This window comes from Plectropomus leopardus, chromosome 5 (genome assembly GCF_026936395.1).
Source record: "Plectropomus leopardus strain MGB_pleo_1.0 chromosome 5, ASM2693639v1, whole genome shotgun sequence".
Classification (NCBI taxonomy): Eukaryota; Metazoa; Chordata; class Actinopteri; order Perciformes; family Serranidae; genus Plectropomus; species Plectropomus leopardus.
Genome location: NC_142180.1, coordinates 5,888,277 through 5,907,314, shown reverse-complemented (window position 1 = coordinate 5,907,314; position 19,038 = coordinate 5,888,277). Strand labels below are relative to the sequence as shown.

The 19,038-nt window shown below is 40.7% G+C and overlaps 1 long non-coding RNA gene across 1 annotated transcript in view; it reads left to right on the top strand.

Moving 5' to 3' along the window:
• The window catches only part of LOC148189509 (uncharacterized), an 82,502-nt gene that overhangs the window by 55,747 nt on the left and 7,717 nt on the right, over positions 1-19,038 (top strand). The window contains exons 11-12 of the long non-coding RNA XR_015776572.1: positions 623-718; positions 18,569-18,731. This is a non-coding gene — a long non-coding RNA (uncharacterized LOC148189509). The remainder of the gene's footprint in view (positions 1-622; positions 719-18,568; positions 18,732-19,038) is intronic.

Genomic DNA, 19,038 nt, shown 5'->3' with positions numbered 1-19,038 from the left:
GTGTCTGTACTGCATATAGGATATCAGGGCAGAATTTCTTTTCAGACAGTTCTAATGCTGTGTTCATATTAACATGTGTCTTAAGGTCTGGTGTTGTGTTTGTATGGAAGCCTGAGAGAGGCTGTTACACATTCTCTAATATAGTGTGTGCGCAGTAGTTGGTCCTGCTTTACCTCCGTGTCTGGAGTGCGTCCAGCTTATGTATGTATAGTTCCCATCACAAGGAGAGCCTGAACGCTGACATGTCTGTTTTTTTTTTTTATCAAGTGAGGGCAACATGAGCAAAATCCAATTTTTTTCCCCTCCATGTGTGATAAAAATTGCATTAAGACGGCAAATATAACATTAACCGATTGTAGACTTCACAGACACATCTATTTGTAGTTGTTGAGTGAGATGAAATATTTATACTCAGAGTTATGTGTAATGAAAGTGGGTGTATTTGTCACTGACACTAATTGTTGGATATTGATGCACTGAAGTATTTTGTACATTCTGGTTATAATGGTGAAGTATAATGCAACAACAACTGGCTGTTGATCAGCGATATTTAGTACAAAATGGTTTAGCATCCAGAGTGGTACTTATTATGTGTTTTCTGGATTTGATTTTCCCACAACAGAACTTGTGAATGCAACAGTATCCTGCAGCCCACCCTGATATCTCGGATTTTGGAGCCTCTTGACAGCACATGAATGCAGTCAGCAGAAGACTTTCGGTGAGTTCAAAGTTTCAGCTGCAATCATTTTTTCAATATGTTTACTTTGGCTAAACTAGAAAAAAGTGACATATTCACCTTATGGACCCAACTCACCCAAGTTTCCATGTAAAATGAGTTTTATACTACAATAAAATAAAGAAACGCAGGGCCAAAAAAGTGGAAGGTACACATCCAGCAGTCTACAGCATTTTCGATTTTTCAATTTTTATTTCTGAATTGTTTAAAAGAATCACTTTCAAAAAGAAATCTCAAAGTCTGTCTTTAATAAAAACCCAGTCACCAGGAAAAATGATTATGTCGTACTTTTTGCAAACCAAACCATGGATACGTTACATTTTACATTCGTTTGGAGCAGATGTTAAAACTTTAAACTAATCAAAAACATTATGGTAAATGTGTGGTAAGGTTTAGGCACAAAAATACCTTAGGTATATATATATATACATATGGTTAGTATGGTCTTGACTACAACACGAGTTAATACATCCCTGATGCTTACTTTTTTGTATTCTTCTTCTTGGTATATAATGCTAATAGCCATACTGATGCGTCTTAAATTTCAAACAGAGTAATGTAGATGTAGCCATGGACTTACCTGGTCATCTCGTTACCTCAGCTGATGGACAGCAGTACAGTAAAAAAAACATGATCTACCTGCCTGGGACTGAAACTAGACTACCTCCTGCCCCCTCAGCCCCCCCCGTTTTGCCCCTCCTGCTGTCCATCACCTCTGAGCTTTAATACAAAGGGACATGTACGATTGACCTGCCGCTAAAGCACTAACAGACTGTCTGGGCCCTTTACGGCCAGTAAAGAGAGACGGACTATTAACCTCCATCACCCCTTCCTCCCTCACCTTCACGCCCCTGTCACCCCCCCCACCTTCCACTTCACCATCACTACCTGGAATTAGCTGGGGTCGAGGGGGGTGGCGGGAGGGTCGGGGTGGGCGAAAGAGAGGGGTCAAGAGCAGGGTCGGTGGCTTTGTGTGACATGTCACCCTGGTGGTTTTATAGGCATGTACAGCAGTAATGATCGCTCTGCCTCAAAGTACTCAGTTATTGGATTGATACAGCCGCTGATAACATGAGCGCAATCATGTTGTAGCTGGTGATATGCAGCGCCCTCAGTGATGAACACCACAAGCTCACAATATATGGTTCAGATGTGTATATCGTGTGTGAGAAATGATGATGATGGAAGGAAGGGCAGAGGGTCACTGGGTGGAGATGTGGGCATCATTGGATGAGACGCAAAACAACAGATGTGGACTGTGAGTTTTTACTTTATCCAAAATCCTTTCCTGTTGGTGCACAATGATTAGCTTAAGTATGTAACAATGTAGTTACGCTGGTGTTTGATGCAATACACAATAGGAGAGTTCATAGTTTGATAAAAAGGTAGTACATTTCTTATTTTAATTGGGATGAAAACTAGCTATAACTGCGCAAAATTCCCCATTTATTGCTTCTGCATCTGTAAGAAACTAACATTCACTGGTGTCATTTAGAAATGTCTGCACAGCCTTTGTTGGCCAACTTGAAATGTTAATATAAAAGTTCCCTAGAGGCCCATGTTAAAATACTCTTTTTTTGTTTCAACGTGTTTTGACATAAAGAGTTAAAAAAAAAAAAATCTGAAAAGAGCTGGAAGTTTTTGCCTCATTAAGAACCCACATTGGGAATGACAAAAACAAATTTTTGAAAAGAGAGGATTTAATGTTTTAAACTTGCCTTGCCTCAACCAATCAGCATGTTGACATGCACTGCACTGTACTATTTTGTGTTCACATATCCTCTCTGATGTTGCAAAGAATTTGAAGATATTTTTAAAACATTTCTTACTCAAGACTGCAATTGGACCTGTTGTCATTAAATGTTAGAATCAGACTGTGCAAGAAAAAGACAGAATCAGTCAAATCAGCAAATACTGCAAAACAACATGCGTTTAGTAAGTGGTAATTATGACAGGAGGAAAGTAAGAAATCGGATGATGTTATTGTAAAGTTTCCCACTGGGACATTTGCAAGTTCCTCCACCAATTTATTGCTTTCCTTGTATGTGTCACCTGTTTGTAGGACAGTGAACAAGTGAACAAGATCGTGTTTTTGGACTCAGTCTTAATATTCTTGGGACAAATGATCAAAGTTGTATGTTTATAATATCTATCACATGTCGTCTCATGTCAAACATGTATTTAAAACTTGTCGCCATGGCTACTGCCCGCTGTCTTTGACTAACAGCCTCCAGTTGAGGAGAGACAAATCACTCCTCATTTGGAAGCAATCCTCAATATGCATCATTTGCCCTGTTCATGGGGCATTCGCTAAGAGGAACACACACACACACACACACACACACACACACACACACACACACACAAAACAATCAAGAGAAGAGAGTCAGAGAGGCAAACAGGGATCTCAGACAGCAGTGGAGAGTGGCAGAGGAGTCCCCATAAAGCCAAGGTTAATTCCTCTGCCTCTCCATCCATCAGTGAGCAGCTGAGAGTAGGGGGGTTGAGGGGTGAAGGGGGTGATGGACCACTTTCAGCCATATATATGTGTGAGGAAAGACAGAGGGGGGTGAGGAGAAATACCACTGAGGCAGAGGCGGGGGGAGGAGGGTCTGCATCGCCCCATTGTCTCCCCAAGCACCCATAAAGGGCGTAGGAGGCGAGGGATCATAAGCCTCATTTGCCAGGAGTTATGGTTGCCAACAGAAGGCGAGTCGGAGCAGGCAGGCAGGCAGGCTGGACCAATAACTGCTCAGGATGTAGTTGTCACGGTAACCGTCAGGTACAGATGCCGGCGGGGTCAGGGGAGATCCTGGGTGGACAACAAAGTGCAGTCTGAGAGCGTAGTAGAGACATCACTGTCACTGATGATCAATGAGAGGAGGAGGTGGGGCAACAGTGGTTAGACACCCACAGAGAGTGACAGGGAGAGTGACAGCTAGATCCTTTTTTACTGAGGGGGTGATGATGGCAAACACAAAAGGGGTTGGATGGAAAAAAAGGACAGGAGTTAGGCCAATTTGGGCTGTTCTTAGATGAGTCATGATACTGTCAGTGTTCAGATCATAGATGTATTAAGAGGATGTGGATACAGCACAGAGGCGCAGCACCATTCATTCCTATGAGAGCTGCTCATGAAGCAACAAAAGCTGTATTTCCATAGTATGAAGGTTCTTGGATCGTCTGAATGTTCTTCTATGGTGTGTCATTACAAAGTTACAGCGCCAACTACTGGCCTGGCATGCATTCTACAGCGTTTTGGGTTGTTTTTGCAGATCCATGTGTACAAGGATCGTTCTCACAATGTTATCATATGAACGCAGATGTTTAAAAAGCAAAGGAAAGACTTTTCAGTTTTTAGTAGGGCCATTCCCATTATAACATGGCCTTAGATAGTAATATATCCTCTTACTGTACCTGAAAGAACACGTCTCAACCAATGCAGCTCCTTGCAATTTTTTTATACAGTGAAATGGAAATGGACACTATATGATTGTAAGCTTTTTTTTTTTAATTTCAAGATGTATGTCCTTAGGAGGAATCAGTGGATTTGGAGCTGAGAGCCACAGACAGGAAGTCCGGAAGTACTGAGGGACAGACTAGCGCATTATTGTTTTTGGTCTTTGCATGGGATTTGTTGACAATAAACCAAGTATAGTCAACACACGAGGCAAACTTTAAATTAGGGGTCGACAGATTATTGGCCCAACCCATTATTGGGACTGATTTTTGGCATTTTGACGATTATCTGTATCAGCGTTTTATTTTAATGATCGCTGATAAAATTAATGAATTAAAAGTGCAAAGAAAGTGTCAGCATGGAAGGAACTTTTACTTTGAAAGACCTCAGGGAGCTATTTCTATTTATTCATTTTTGTTTGAATTTTCACGACATATAAAAAAAAGTTGCTGAGAACTTGTTGTATCTGATGTTGAATGTTTCAGTTTTGATTAAACATTTGCTAAAGGCATTTACACAGTTTTATGCTGAACGTTTGCTATATTACAAATTCTAAATGCTGACAGAAAGATTTTCATTTTTATTGTAAATGTATATAACTACTAGTAATCCATATTGTATCAACCCTCAAAACCCAATATCGGTCAACCCCTACTTGAAATCACAGCTGACACAAACTGAATCAGCAATGTGTCATAAGTGAGTGTTGTTTTTGTACGAGACTGTGATATTGTCATCTTGAGGGACAAATACCTGCAGACATTTCCTCTGCCAGGCAGGTGGAAGTTATTAAAACCATGCCATGCTCGTTTTGCTCCCTCTCTCCTTCTCCTCCTTCCTTTCTTTCAGTCTCTCCCTCTCTCTGCATGTCTCATAGGGTCATTTGCCTGTTCAGATGAGATTGTAAGCTATAATGGAGGAGGTGTGGAGTGCTGAGACAAGGAGAAATGGCCCGCCGTGCAGATAGGAGATTTGATGGTTAGTCGATAGCTCTTCCCCTTCGTCAGAGAGAGAGGAGGAGAGCATGGAGATGGGCATGCATGGGCCTTGATATTATATAGGAAATGCATTATTTTTGAAGATTACCTGAAACGGCCTCAGAAAATCATTTTAGCATGAACTAACCTTGAACATTCCCATACTTATGTAAATGATCTCCATCAGTGGTAATCAATGGATGGAATAGCCTTGAGGGTCTTAAATGTTACTGAGAACGTTTTCGATTTAAACGACATTTCGTTGTCAGGTTGGTTATAATGGCCTTGTAAAACAAGACGAGGGGTCACATTGCTTTTTTTTTTCCTTCATGATAATCATTCAAAAAGGGTTTGTTCAGTTGAATATGTCTCCTTTCTGTAATATTGGAGCACTCAGCCTGTTACTCATTATTATTGCAGTCAGTCGGTTTGATCCTGGACTGTAGAGTAGATGGGTTTTTTGTCCCTTTGCTGTAGATCTTCAGAGTGCTTTCACACCCAACTTTTTTTTTGGTGTTGCATTTGCCCCTTTGTTTTATTAAGGCCAATGTGAAAGCTGTCAGTATAACTATAGTAGACTAAACAATGGGACTTTGCACTCAACTCCATTGTGAACATTGGCACAGGCCATTGATGGAAATTTCTTCCCATCACAGACTCAGTTCTTATCCTGGATTTCCACCACTTGCATGTGCGTTGCTGAATGGCTCAAGTGCGGTTTTGCTCCGTGCTCCCTCATCTGTCAACTCCCACCGGTCGCAGTTTGAGTCTGGCACAGCGCAGCACTGCTGGATCAGCTGGAGACTCCAGACTGAGGACTTTCATTACAGAGTCACGCACATTAAATCAGTACAGAAGCTAATAAGTAATAACTCAGCATCCATTCCCATAACTCCCAATATGGTGTTCCATGCCATTTTCCTTCTGCAGTTGTCCTTATAAAAAGGATGTGTGGTGTCATAAATGATTTTTCCACCTCCATAATCAGCTTCTCCTCGTCCATGGTGTCGGTAGTGACCCCTGAAAACCTCTGACCTGTTGACTCCAGGCCTGGATCCACCCATTGTGACATTTTTGTTGATGAAGTTAAGTGAATTACGATTGGACGTCAACACAGAGTGTTTTATTCTGAAAATCAACCGGATGTTTTAATGTTGTGTCACTGTCTGCTCTCTGCTTAATTCGGCTGAATTGATGCAAAGTGCTCCGGCATCCGGCAAAAATAGAAGCCTTATGTATCTGCAGGGGCGTCATAGTGGGGGGAAAAGTGGGACTGACTACCCAGGGCCCAAGTGGGGAGGGGACCCTTATTGGGCCTGAAATAAAAATTATTTTTTTATTTTCATTTTTTTCTCTTTAAGTAGTGACTGCAATAAGTTAACTAAAATTGTCTGAGTTAATGAACAACCATTCAGAATTCCTTTCTAGAAAAAATGTGGAGTCTCTCTCAGAGGCCCCTCTCACATTTTTCAGGAGTGTAAAACAAAGTTATAGTTGTTTATTGCTTTTAATGGGTCATCGGGTAATGCAGGTGTGGTTATAACAATTGTACAGGGCTGGCTTGGGCCATAGTGATGGGGCCCAATGAGATATGTTTTCATGGGGCCCAGAATTCCTGGCGACGCCCCTGTGTATCTGATCCACAAAGGTGCGGACTACCTGAGCTGAGTTGATTGGCAACGCAGCTGAGCCAGTGGAAGTAAACACATAGACTAGAGTGTAATCTAATTGCTCCGTCTGCCGTCACGGCTCAAGACCAACCAAACACAGAGCTGTTGGAAAGGAGCTATCACTGTGCAGCGGTTTGGATTTACAATACTTTGTTCTGTAATACAACAGTTCTGCAGCCTTTGTGCTGTTATTTTTTTTTTCAGCACCTGCAATTCTGCAATGATAACAATAGAAGATACTTCGCATAGCACAAGAAGAAGCTTTGTGAAGATATTTGACATATAAAAGGCAAAAATGTTATAAGCAACATCTGAGATTTTGAGAGACAAAGTCACCGTCAGAAGATTTGACACAACGAACGTGACAGTCATGATGTCACATACCCTTTTTATAGCATCAAATAACTAATTAAAGCCAAACTTATCAGAAAAACAAACACTTAAACATACATAAGGGTGATGAGAATTACGTAAAATGACAGAGACAGCCTTTAGAAAAATAAGATTTGATGTGTGCTTTTTGTTTTTAGTTTGATTCATGCTCCATTCACTTGCATACTTGGGCGGGGTTTATGGCCTGTGCTGTAGCCAGCCACCAGGGGGCGATCAAGATGTTTAAGCTTCACTGTCAGGGAGCTATCATGTCGTCCATATTTATTCACAGTCTATGGGCAGGATATGTAGTGGATAAAAAGGTCGCCTATTGCCACAATTACTTTTCCATCTCTCAGACATTTGGAGTTTAGCCGAACGTTCACTCAGAGGCACTTATGCAAAGTCTGGATTTTGAGGAGAAAGGACACAGTTACCAGTTTTGTGGGTTGTAATACAAAAATCTCTAAACAAGTAAAGATCAAGGACCAATGAAATTTCATTTTTTAAACTTTGTGTAAAAAATGACCAATAAATCTACCTTACCTTACCTTACCTGAAGAAAAACGTTTGCGGGGCATAATAAGTTAAGGAATAATATTACTTCTGAAATGTGTAATGGGTAATAAATGACTTTTAAATAACATAAAATCATAAAATCTCAATCATCATAACAACAAAACATATAGAATAATGGAAAGAAATTTTAAATTTATTTGGTGTGACGAGTTAGACATATTGAGAATCCAAGCGCTGACGCAATACACAAGACACAATATTTAACAATTAAGGGTGTTTATTATTTACAGTGGAATTGAGCAGGAGGGGGAAGGTGAATGAAGCCGGTCATGGCGTTAGGGAGAATTTTCTGTGCAGTCACCATGTGTTTTCAGAAAAAGGCAAACAGTTCATACCAGGATGAGGTGGTTTCTCCGTGAGGCTTTGAGTGCTCAGGTGAGCGTACGGAGGCAAGACAGGAAAGCAAGCTGGCAGGCAGGCAGGAGTGCAGGTAGGCGGATACACGAGCGGCAGGAGCAACAAAGCATGGAGCAGAAGTGACTCACATAGTAGGAATAATACTCTGGCGACGATTAGGTCTGAGACAGCAGCTGAAGTACTCCATCATCTCATCAGGAGATTGCCTGCACCTGGCCCAGCCTGCAGGGAAAGACCATGCCCACACTCACAAACACACTGGTTAGGACACAGAAGGATATGCGGACAGGAAGAACACATACAGAAGGGGAGGAGGGAGGCTGCATTGCAGCCAATCATGACATTTGGCCTTTATTTGTGATATTTATCATCATTAGCTTCGCTCTGTATTGATAAACCAACCTCTGAACTAGATATCTTATGTCTGTAAAAATTAGTGTTTTCCTCTCAAAAGCTCCAGCTGCAGCTGAAGTGATGAAAGATGCTCGTGAGCTGTCAGTCCACATCTGGACTGCACTGTCATGTTGTGAGCTTTACCTTATGTCTGTCCCGATAAGCCTGTGGTTTGAGAGGAAGAAGGACATAGTGACATAAAACACCTGAGGGACGCACTTGTCATCAACACTGACAGGAAGCATGAATGACACCTGACACACGGCTGAACTCAGGCTGCTGCTAACAGCTGCCTGAAAGGACTCTGATTGACCAGACCTGACACAAACACAAGTGAACACACACACATACACACACACACACACACACACACACACACACACACACACACACACAGAGAGAGAGAGAGGCATGATAACACAGCCAAGGGCGAAGGATACATGTGGCTCAATAACATGACTGCACAGCTGCGTCGATCATTTTCATCCACGACTGTTGCCATTTTTGTTGCCAATTTGTTTTGTCACTATGTAGCTAGCTAGCTAGCTAGATTATGCCTGCTATCCTGTCCACAACGCTCTGATTGGTTGATGGTATCTCCACGGGCATATTTATGAGATAATGGGCCCCTGGGCATAGACATGCACAAGGCACCATCACCTTTCTTTAATAGGAACAAGACACAGACTTTGTGGTCATTTTGCCTCTTCGTTGCATCTTTTTGTATTTTTGTGTATCTTTGTGGTTAATTTGTCTCTTTGTAGTCATTTTTTGTCTTTGTGGTTGTTTTGCCAGCTTTTATTGTTATTTTGGACATTTTTGCAGTTCCTTTGCGTCTCTTTGTGGGTTTTTTTATGTCCCTGTAGTCATTTTGAGGGTTGCTGGTCAGTAATTTGTTAATTTTGTGATCATTTTGTAGGTAGGTAAGTCCAGAAGGCCCTCTGAAACTTTGAGCCCCTGGGCCTGTGCCCGGTAGACCCCTTCAGTAATCCACTTTTTGGTTAACTCCAACAACTGGAAATAGCCATCAACAGACACAACATAATAACTATTGGTAAAATAAATGTTAAATAAATTTGTATTGTGGTAAATAATTAGGAGAGGATGCTAGCTTTAAGTAGGTCTCACTAATCACACTTTTGAACTTTTTCTTTCAATAAGCTCTTCTTTACATTGTGATATGTATTCTTTTAATTAAAGGTATACTATACAGGAATTGATCGCTGCTATTTGTAAAATGTATTGTCAGCCAAAGTGAAACCCAGATCCAGCACCGGCTTTGTCCTCTTAGCATTTCATCTCACTATATTTGCATTTTTTTGTTTTTTGTTCTTTGTCCACGATTTTTTTAGCCTTCTACAGTCCGGCACGTGGTTGTTACCTTTTTATAAAGCTCCATCCAACTGGCTGCTGGATATTTGATCTATTTATCCCTCTCACTGCTTAGAATTCAATGCAGCGGAAATATTGGGATGGTAATAAGGCTTATCAAGCTACTCACGTTTCTTCATGGACTTATCAAATCATGTAAATGAGCCATATTTCTCAATGTCATCCTTCTCCACACAGTTTTCTTATTTAAACAAGAGCTTCTCATTGAAACAATAAGTTAAGTTGTTACATTATAACAAAAAACAAAAAAACACGTTTTAACCAGCTTGTTCTTATTCCTTATTCATAAAATATTGCCACTTTGACAGTGCCTCTGGCACAAGATCGCAACACCAAAAGTCAGCTTTCGCATCTACATGAAATGTTCGCTGGCTGTCATCAGATGAGAATATGGCCATACAGAACCTGTTGCGGTGTTAGTATACCTGTTGCATCCACATGTTATGCGCCCTTTTGGTAACAAACAGCCAGACTGAACCTTTCGGGTCCACATGAAATGCAGCAAGACGGGGTCAGGTTGTAAAGCTGCCAGTCAGGACAAAATATAAGGAGTGCAAGGGCACCTATAGGGCGAGCAGAAGGGGCAGTGGTTGGGTGCAACAAATCCCAGACATTCATGTGGGAGGCTGGTGTTCGCTTCCTGTCTTCACCTTACGGTGTCCCTCCTTTCCATAATTCTAATCTGTAACAGCATGTGCATTTGTTGATGTCTTAGCGCTGGTCCCACCCTGTGCTTGTACTGACATCATGGTAGTGGCATCCCAGAATGCAAATAGCAAACGCCAAAGGATACCTAGAGCGTAATATGTAGACGCGGAAGTCCACTGCAAAGCAGCAATATGTGATGACCTGGGATAAGAACGCGTTGGTTTTAACATGAAATGTTTCGCTTTATAACAAAGATAAATTGTATCTTGTTATAACAAGAAGTTCCTTGTTAGTGATGATTGAAAGGAATTACTTCATGTTTAAGTTTATGCAGTATTTTAAGGAAAATCCTGCACATTATATCTATAAGTTAAAGACCTGAACAATTCCTACATTGCTAATTTTGATGACTCACAGACTCGTTGCATGAACAAAACTTCTCATGTGAGATCTAATTCGTCCCCAGACCAGTCCCTCCTGCAAAGGCAACTGTGTCGTGCGTGCAGAGTTGTTAGTAAAGTCCTATGTGAGAATGTGTCTAAAATGCATGTGAATATGTGCAGTGAGCTGAGTGAATATGCATCGCCGAACCCACTTTAATGCATGAAGCCTATCTGCTGCTCATTCATATTTATCTGCAGCACATACATGCAGCCGGACACAGCTGTTGTAGTGCGTGTAAATCACACAGTCACAGGTTTCTAATGTGCAGCGGTGTGTTCTGTTGTTTCGAGTGTTTGCAAACAGTTTAAGTGAATGTACTCATTGTTGTTGTTCTGTATAGAGCAGCGGCTCCGGTGTTTAGGTGTGTGTGCGCTCCAAGTGAAATCACAAGAGACAGAAGCAGTAAGAAACTGTCAAAGCTTTCAGTGTCAAGCTAATGTGCAGAGGATGCAGACACACACACACACACACACACACACACACACACACACACACACACACACACACACACACTCAGCTCCTGTCATTGAGGATATTGACATGGTGATCAAATGTAATCAAGGATTATCTTAACCTTTGCCCTGCTGCTCCTCACACTCCACAAACATATAGGAGGCTCAATTACAGTAGGCTGGTTTCATTTAACCCTCAAATTTGGCGAATTAAAATTTCAAATATGAAATTTGCTGAATAGAGATACTTCAATTTTAAAAAAGAAATCACATTCATCACGCAAAAGTATTACACTTGAATGAGGTGGTACAACAGGTGATTCGAAGAAGCCATATTTTGCAAAGCTGCAATGGAAACACTTTTTTTGCTTTTATAGGTCACATGATGCTATGGCTATGAGCTTGTCAGTCACTTTCATCAGCTATCATACAAACTGTTCTATGGGGGATTCATTGAGAGAGTGCAAATTGTAAAATGTTTGCAGTACATGTTTTCAAAGCGTAAGTAAGTATGATTCAATGTTAAGAAATAGTGTCAATAAAAAAAACATTATGTTGTTACGATAAAAGTAAATTAACTTTTCATCGTAATTTATTGACTAAGCCTCCAGTCAAGCTGTCAAAAGGGAGGTCTCCATCAACGCTCAAACTGCGCAAATTGAAATTGCGAATATAATAATAATAATAATAATAATAATACACACCTAATGGACACATGTCTGTTTTGAAAAAAGTCTCATATATTGCAAAAAAAGTTTTTACACTCCAATGAGGTGGTATTTCAGGCGATTCAAGACAGCCATATATTGCAAAACTGCAGTGTGAACACTTTTTTTACTTTTGTTGGTCACATGATGCTATGGCTTCATGCTTGTCAGTAGCAACTGGCTCCCTCATGATGCAGCAGGAGCTACAAGAAGTGTTATTGCATCACATAACTCTTCAAAAGTTGATCGAATCATATAAGGTGCTTGCCTTTCCATAGTTGCTCACATAACACGCCTACGTTGTCTGGCATTGGAAATAATGACGGCTAGTGCCGTGGTTGCAATACAGATCAGCTTGCTAATATTTTGAACATCCATCACCATCCTTCCTGGAATGTTGTGGCGAGAGGAGAAGTTGCATAACATCACTCAGTGGAAACGCAGTCAACTCGCAATGCTGTTCTATCAACATTTTGAAAATATCTCGAGTTTTGAAATGAAATTAGAAATGTTGTTTTGGGGACCTCATGGCCACCATACTCTTTCACTCACCGTATACTTACTGTAAAGTTATACAGTATACACCTAGACAACATGGTAAGAGTTGGTCCACTTGATTTTTTTCTTTGTCTTTTTCTGTGTCGGTTTATTACTCCACCCTCGCTCCGGATACCCTTACATTATGTCAACCCTTCCCACCCTCTCCTCTCCCACCATATCTCCCCCTCCCTATCTCACTCTCTCTGTCTCACTCCGCCTCTGACACCCTGATCAATTCCCCATCAAATCCTAATGCTGCGGTTTAACTCAAGTGTGGCATCTTAATTAGAACGATAACTGCACACTGTCAGGGTCATCGACTGCGCCGGCCGCCAACCAATGCTTCTCATCGACAGCCTGCCAGCGCTCCACGAGGCTCTGAAAGCAGGGGACAAATAGACAGAGGGGGGACAGGGAGGGATGGATGGACAGGGACAGAGGGAGAGGAAACGGAGTGAGGGGTGAGTTAAAATAAGGCAGTTTAAATGTTTGAATGAGAGTGAGGTTTACTTTGGGGTGGGAGGACAGACTGAAGGTGACTAAAACAGAAGAGAGAGTCTGGAGGGAATAAAACAACCTGAAGACGTCTCATTGTTCTGTCAAGCTCGTGTCCTTAGCAGCACACTACTGTCCCTGTCAACCTCTACTGTTGTGGGACTGAGTGACGCCCTGCAGAGCCTCATATAACATTGAAATAAATGTTTTTAGGTGCAGGATAGTAGGGCAGGATACCTTCGAGAGACGACGAGAAAAAATTAGAAAATTTGACAAAGTTTGCAAAAGACAGGAAGAGATTAATGTTTGAGAACATTTGGTTTAAGAAGATTTGTAAAGACAAAGAATGAAAGAAGGGGGAAGGGAACCCCCTAGAATAATTTAGTAAATAGACAGAAAGAAAGGAAAGAAAAAACACAAATTACAAAGCAAGGAAGCAAACAAGAAAGAGCATTAAAAGACAGGAGATGGAAGAGAAATGAAAAGAATGGAGGAAGAAAAGGAGAAGCAATAGAAGAGGTTAAGGTTGGAAGAAGGAAAAAGAAAGTAAAAGGGGAAACAATCAAGCAAGGGAGGCAATGAAAAGGCATGAGAGAAAAGAAAGGGATGAAGGAAAGAAATAAATATTTAACAAAAGGGAGTAAAATAAACCGACAGTGATGAAGGTAAAGGGTAGGGAAGACCAACTTGTTCTTATCCCAAGTCGTCACAAATCGCCGCTTTGTCAGTGAACTTACAAGTCAACATATCACGCTCTAGACATCCTCTTGCATCTGCCATTGACTTTGACTTTGCTGCAAAAATACATGGAAACCAGTTCCACCTGATACCTTTCAGCGGCGTATAATATGGCCATGACAGATTCCGTCCAGGCACGTTATCAACTGACGGCACCTGTCTGCATATCATACGGCCAAGCAAGGTGCTGTCCAGCAATCAGCGGCATATCATAACATTACGAACTCTTCGCACCACCCAGCAGCATATCATACCACCACAGAAAGTGGCTTTTGGTGTCAGTATCTTACACCAAAATCAGACAGAATAGATAAAGAAAAGGAAATAAGAGATAAAGGAAAGGAAAGATAGGGAAAATGGAAAGAACAAGAGGAAAGAAACTTGGGATACAGCTGAATGAAAGGAGAGAAAGGGAAAAACATATAAAATGAAAAATATTTTAAAACAATGTAGGAGGGAAAGGAAAAGAAATTAAGGAAATGGAGTTTGAAGGAAAAAAGAGGAAAGAAATGAAAGGAAAGGAAAAATGAAGGAAAGAAGACAAGGGAGAAGGCAGAGGAGATTAAGGGAAAGGAAAGGACACAAGGAAAAGAGGAAAGAAAAGAGTAACACAAATGAAAAGATGAAAAAGTAAAGAACAGAAAATAAAGAAAAGGGGAAAGTTAGAAAAATCTTTTAACCCTGCTATATAGTTATTTTGAACACACTTTCTATCTTTGGCTTACTGTTAATACTACAAAAGAAAGACATGAAATGAAAAAGACAGTTAAGCAGATGCAGTCACAGGTCTTTCTTTCTAACACACACACGCACGCACACATACACACAGAGGGAATTCCCTCTTGTTCGACCTGTCAAGTGGCGATTTGTCCTTCCTTTTTTTTGTTAGAGATGGTGGCAGGAAGAAGACAAGTGAGAAAAAAGGAGAGAGGCATGAGGAGCGAGTTTCCCTTTTTATGTGACAAATAAAGAAATCAATAAATCATTGTGGGCCTTTGACAGGTTGTGGTGAGGAGGGGCCGTTCGTTCCTCATGGACTATTTATGAAGCTGTCGCCGCCGTCTCTCTCTCTCTCTCTCAGTGTGTGTGTGTGTGTGTGTTGGCTGGTTGGTGGCTGGTTGGTGAGCAAGAGTACTGTCTGAAATATTTAAATGTTTGCGTGCGTTTCACACTGGACCTGTGGCCCCACAGAGGGGCCAGCGGCAGCATGAGGGGGAGGAGGAGGAGAGTCACAGATTGAGTGTTTGGTGTTGTGAGACTGAGATTTATCATCAGGATCAACAACATTCATACTGATACACACAGATAGATAATGTTGTTTGTTGAACTTTTTAAATCATTGTTTTCCTCTTCAGTTTCTCCTCCTGTAGTTTCAGAGTTGCCAAATATTTTTCCCCGTCATTTTGCAACATGTACATCTACTGTATGAACTTGTTTCACACAAGTAGCGACCTCCGCTGTTTAAAAACCAAGCTAACACGAAAGTGATAAAGATCCATAATGCACCAGTCTGTTTAGCAGTTGTGAGTATCTAATGATAGGCTACATTATAATGTTAGGATGTGCGCTGTTTTAACTTTAATGGACATTTAACTTAAGGCAGTTAAAGTAAATGATAGCTACTAGGAACAAAATAATGAAATATTTCATTTTGAATTGTTGACACTGTTTCCATGCTTTTTCGCCATTTCTGCTACCCTGAAACATCATGCAAAACTCAGCAACTCGAGTATCATTAAAATTTCCCAATTTCCCACTGGTAATCACAACTTTGGAGGGTCATTCATGTGCTCGTAATTCATAAATATGGCAAATACAATATTTCTGAGGAGCATGTGAAGGCAGCATATGTGATGTTTTTGCTATATCCTAGCAGGTTTATTTCTATGTCAGCCACCACACTAGCCGTCATTATTTCCACTCAAAGGCAATATAGGCTTGTTATGTGGGCGATAATGGAAAGACAAGCCCCTTAAACATGGGAGCAGCCACGTATGAGGGATTTCTGGGAGGTGATAGTCCACGATCTCACATAGGAATTGTGGATTCAAAAGTTCTTCGATGATCAGCTCAGCTTTTGAAGAATTTTGCGATGCAGTAACAGCTCTTGTAGCTCCTGCTGCATCATGCCCGTGGGAACCAGTTCCTACAAAAGTGTTTCTATTGCGGTTTTGCAAAGTATGTTTTTTTTTAATTGCCTGAACTATACCACCTCATGTGTGCATTAAAATGTTTTTGTGATAAATGGAAGTGTTTTCCATTAGGTGTATCTTATATTTGCAATTTTAGTTTGCGCAATTTGGGGGTTAATGGAAACACGCCTGCTGTTGCAATGGGTGCCATGTTTCTTCTTTACCATGAGCACACACGCTGTGGTTTAAATTCACTTAATCTCACACACACTGTCCTGCTGCTACAAACATTCACTAGAGCACCAAATGTGAATTAATCCGCTGATGAAAGTAGTCCCCAACAAATGCACGTGTGTTTAATTTAAACTAAAATGTTTGAGGAAATTATTGAGCCTTCTAAAAGTGAATCTTTAAAACTTTTATAAAGACTTATTATGTCCTCAGGGACCGATGGGCATGGAGCTGAAAGTCAGAGACAGGAAGTCAGAAAGTATTGGTCCACGGACCACTGTATTGTTAATTTTGGTCTTTTCATGGGATTTGTTGACAATAAGGAATATGCAGATTAGAAACGGCTTTACCCATTAAAATGAAGTTCTGTTTGTCTGAGTGATGACGGATCTGGCAGTGAGTTCAAGCTCCCTCTGTCAGAGCTCTGCTGAGTCCCTGTGTGTCTCTAAGCAGGCCTTGAATGGGCTTTAGTTGATTAATGAATTAGAGTTTAGATCCTGAGGAGGGCTCTGCCAAAGAGTACAGTGTCCCTAACCTGCCATAATCCAGCTATTACAGGCAGATTATCCTGATTATTACATGAGTGCAGGCTCGCCAGGCCCTGAGCTCAAATTACCAAGAGGGGCTAGTTGAAAAAATTTGTCAGTTTTAACTTTGGGATAATCCCTAAACGAGTCATTACCCTGTAAAACCTGCTTTGGATGTGTTCACTGTCTGCTCACTTACATGTGGTCTGTAGTATTACACTTATATTCTAAGTAATTTGACTGTAGTCCTTAGATGAGTAGTTAATTAATTTCACAATATCATTTTAGACTCTGGGAGATTGACATTTTTTCAGTTCATAGTTCTTATTCTGAGTACTGGGTCTTTGCCAACATTGATGCTAATCTTGAAGACACCCAGCAACCTTCACAGCCTTTCCATAATGATTTACTTATGACTGTTGTTGAATGTTTGTGGTCACTTTAGTTAGTTAGCTTTGCGCATTATTGTATGTTTTGCTGTTAAGTCAAGTTTGGAAACTGAAATGATGCTTGTGGTAGGTTTTCTGCAATTGCTGCGGCCAGAGGCATGATGTTTTAAGGTTATCCGACTATATATAGTCGGTTTGTCCCAATCTTCTGAACACTGTATCTTAAGAACGACTTGAGGGACTTTGTGATTAGTTTTTGGTGCTCAAAGGTCAAGGTCACTGTGATCTTGCATCCGTCTCATTCTTGTGAACACAATATCTTAAAAACATCTAAAGGGACTTTCTTCAAATTTGACACAACATCCACTTGGACCTCACAAAGAACAGATTAACTTTTGATGGTCAAAGGTCAAGGTCACAGTGATCTTGCATCTGTCTTATTCTTGTGAATACAATATCTCAAGAGCTCCTTTAGGCAGTTTCCTCAAATTGAACACAAATGTCCACTTTAACTTTACAAAGAACTTATAACATTTTGGTGGTCATATGTCAAAGGTCAAGGTCACTGTGGCCGCATCTGTCTCATTCTTATAAGCTAGATATCTCAAGAAAATCTTGATGAAATTTTTAAAAATTTTGCACAAATGTGTACTTGGAATCAGTGATAAACTGATACATTTTTGGTGGTCAAATGTCAAGGTAACTGTGACCTTGCATCCATCTCATTGTTGTGAATGCAATATCTCACGAAGGTGTTGAGGGAGTCCTCAAATTTAGCACAAATGTCCACTTGGGCTCAAGAATGGACTCATCAGAATGTGGTTATCAAAGGTCAAGGTCACTGAGACCACCAAAAAAACATGTTTTTGACCTTAATTCAAACATTAATTTGCTATTATTGACAATTTTACACAAACGTCTAATAGGATATATTGATGAAAAGATGGAATTTTATATCCCAGATGTGGTTTGTAATGCTTATTTTTGTAGGGCTAATTTAAAGCTTCCATGCTTATAATATTACATACCGCATGCCAAAGTATTAACACTATTATCTCAACTTATCCTAAGCAGGCTTGCAAAGCAGGTCCCTTTGGGCTGTTATACATTTTCCGTCACACTGGATACATTGCTGTTTCTGTGGTGTTCTTTCGGCTACAGTTGCACTCTGTGGCCAAACGTATGCAGACATTCCAGTCTACATACCTCAGTATACTTTGTGAAGGGGAATCTTAAAGCTCCAGCACACAATTATTTTGTAGATAACAGCATGCTTCCAACTTTGTGTCAACAGTTCATGTTTGCCCCTTTTTTGTTTCCACATGACAGTGGCAGAAGAACTTGAAGAATCTTTGAGGAGCCCTGACCTCAGCCAACCGCTTCTGATGTTGAATGGGAGCAAATTCCTGCAGCTGGAGTCTAAAAGATGGTGAATAGAGTCTGAGAGCAGAAGAGTGGAGGCTGTAACAGCAGCACATTAAAGCCCATGGTGGTAGGTTGAGTTCAGGTAACACGTGTGGGTGTATTTGTTGCCTAAATCCTTCCCTTTCTCAGGAAGAAGAACTTTAAAGCTTTAAAACACTTCTATAAAATACCATGTTTTCCTTCCTCACTTTTGTGTTGTCTATTGTACCCCTTACTTATAGTGTATGTGTACCTGTGAAGCACAATATGTGCAGTGTACAGTATGAGTGTGTGTGTGTGTATATGTGTGTGTGAGAGAGAGTGCAAACAGTAGATGAAGCAGTGTGAGAGCTCGCGGCGATGCTGAGATTTAAACTCATTCTGTCTACGGCTCC